Raw genomic sequence first — 2,940 nt, 5'->3', positions numbered from 1 at the left:
AGTGAATTGAGTGAACGTTAACAGACAAGATCATCAGCTTTACCCTCAACCAGTGATAAGTTTTCCTTCATCTCAGTGATTACTATCCCCTCCCTGCAATAAAAGTAATCCTGCTTCCTCCCTGTGGCTTCCCTTTTACATCTTATTTTTCACAAATCAACAAAGCTAACCTATTTGATGTGCACATACAAAACAAAATATATGTATTCATTTAAATGTCTAAAGAGTACATTTTGCAAGCCTGCCTCCTGCTCATGGACACATAGCCTTGCTCAGTCCATGGACCTAGAGTCCGAAGTTGCTCTAGATCTCCATACCATCACCCCTGCCACCATCTCTGCCATCGCTACTTCCCTAGGTAGGACCTTACACTCCTATCTTGCTCTTCCTTCTTGATGGTCCTGGTATCCTCTGTTCCTGAAATGAAATATTAACTACTCCCTCCTTTAGTTACACTTCGTACCTTAATAGCCCCTCATTTTTGATAACCAATGTCTAAATTACCTGTCCCTATCAACCCAGTGCACTGAGGTAATAAGTTTGAGCCTTTATATGAAGAATCCTTTCATTTTGGTTGGAATTTTGAGCAACTGCATCCATAAGCAAAGGTCCAGTTCATCAACTTGTACTCACAGTTTACATGTGCTCACAGTTACAAGCATCTTTATCTTCATCTGGTTGAGTTCTGGTCAGCTAGCCATCCAAGCTAGGTCAAATGGGTACTAGCTGCAAGTTTGGGAGTTCACACATGCCTCTCTGCATTTCAGACCAGCTTTACACTTCACTCTCAGTCCTAGCCACCAGGGGCTAGGTGAGTGCCCATGGGTTCAGGAGTTCACACATCTCCCTAAATTTTAGACCAGCCAGTCCTTTCTCTTCTCGCCTTCATTTCAAGGCCAATGGGTGTCAATGGAACATGGCCAAACACAACATTTATCTTCATTGCTGCATTTCCCCCACTTCTACTCACAAATAGACCAGGGTGGTCAGCAGTGAGCATAGTAGACTTCTCATGGGTTCCTTTCGAGTTTCAGGCTGAGAAGTATGTTTTTCCTGATGGGCTAACTTTTCTTGCCTTGATGCCTTCAAAGCAAACAGCTTACTTTCTTTTAAATTGTTACTGTGAATTGTTCATACACATTTTTGTTCATGTCCTGAACTGCAATGCCCACCATGTATCATCTTTATCCCACTTCCTCCCTATGCTGCCCATTTCTATTCTGCTCTCTTTCCTAACCCTTATCAACGTTGTCCTTGGACAAATGCTGCTATTTTGATCTCAAATGGTTGATTATTTTAAGGAGTGTGTATCTCCCTATTGTTATTGATCCTCTTACAGACCAGTCTAGGGAGCTTCGTGGCTCCATAGGATAAGCATGGCACTAGGACCTGTAAGATTGGCAGTTTGAGCTCACCAGCTGCTCCATGGAATAAAGATGAGGCTTTCTGCTTCCACAATCATTTGGAAGCTTCAGAAACCCTACCCATGATCACTATGAGTCAGAACTGAGTCAACAACACTTAACAACAATAACAACCACAAAGCATTCTATTGTTTGGCTGAAAATTGAGCCCCAGGGAGTGAGTTCATTTCCAAACCTGAAGGATGACTAAAGGTCGTAGTCTCAGGGATTTCACCAGTTTGTGGGACCAGTAAGTCTATTTTTTTAAAAATTATTATTATTTTTTCCCACGTCTTTCCTCCCCTCTAGCTAGGACCTTGTAACATGACTTCTTTCAGGGCAGTTGATCGCAGTAGTTGGGCACCATCTAGCTCTTCTGGTATTTTTAGAGCAAATGTGGGCTTGGTACAAGTCTCCTACAATCCAGAATTTGCATCTGGGAAGAGCACCAGAATGATACCCACTAGCCAAAAAACTCCCCAAATGAGCCAAGCCAGAGAAGTGTCTAGTTGCAAATTCAACGTCAGGGTTCAACAGTCGTAGGTGTCCCAGTAGGTATGCACATCAAACATGAGCGTGGCTCTGTGCTTAGAAAGTTCCCAGCCTGATCTTGACCTGAGATTGCACCTCAGCACAACCAGAAGTTAAAGTGGGAACTTGGAGAGCTGGCAGATGATGGTGAGACGCCCAAGCCTTTCCCCCTGAGAGGAGATCTGCTGGCCTCCCGCTGATGGGGAGTGTTCCATGGTGACTTCCCGACATGCTACTAGTACCATCGAGGCTTCCTGTTGCCTCTCACTCCCCTGGCAGCTGTTCAGGAGGAGCAAGCAGCTGCCTATTTTCAATCCCAGCAAGTTCCCTACCACTCGTCAATTTTGGATAGGCAGTTTTTGCACAGAGCTTTGGTTTTACAATGGCTTCTAATTTTGCAGCCCTTGATGCACTCTCTTGTGTAGTTGATAATAGGAAAAACAGGTGAACTGCTAAGTTTCACGCAAGCTGTCCACTTAGCTATTTTTACCCTGGTGTAAGCTGAATCAGCTTTCTCTGCATTTCTTCCCTAGAACAGAGGAGATCAGCTCCTTTTTAACAAGAGGGCAGAGGAGATGCATTCTCCTCCACATGAGTCCATCCAATTCATCCTTATAGTTGTGTTCAGTGATCTTAGGAGAAACAAACCCCTTTCTCCTGGTTTAGTCCGTCTGAGTTGCAAGCCTCAGGAGCAAGCCCAATCCCTCCAAGTTTCTTTCTTTGGTACTATGCACCAGGCTAAAATTCTAGGCTTGGGTGAAAAGGGGAAAGTGATTTCAATTCTTCTCTGCTTCTTCAAATTCCAGACCTAAAACTGTGCTAGGCAGAGGGACAAGGCCATGACAGAAAGGGATATGAAAAATACCACTCTCCCAAATGATATCTGGGTGAGCATTCCTAGAATGCTTGCGAATAAACAGACCCCATTCATTGGGTGGGTTTCATTAATCTATCTCTTTGGGAGAATCATTTACAAAACAGAGAAGAAGAAGGAGAAGAAATGAAT

The sequence above is a fragment of the Chrysochloris asiatica genome, unplaced genomic scaffold, assembly GCF_000296735.1.
Source record: "Chrysochloris asiatica unplaced genomic scaffold, ChrAsi1.0 scaffold00021, whole genome shotgun sequence".
In the NCBI taxonomy this organism is placed as follows: domain Eukaryota; kingdom Metazoa; phylum Chordata; class Mammalia; order Afrosoricida; family Chrysochloridae; genus Chrysochloris; species Chrysochloris asiatica.
The sequence above is the reverse complement of the archived record's forward strand: the minus strand, read 5'-3'. Positions refer to the sequence as shown.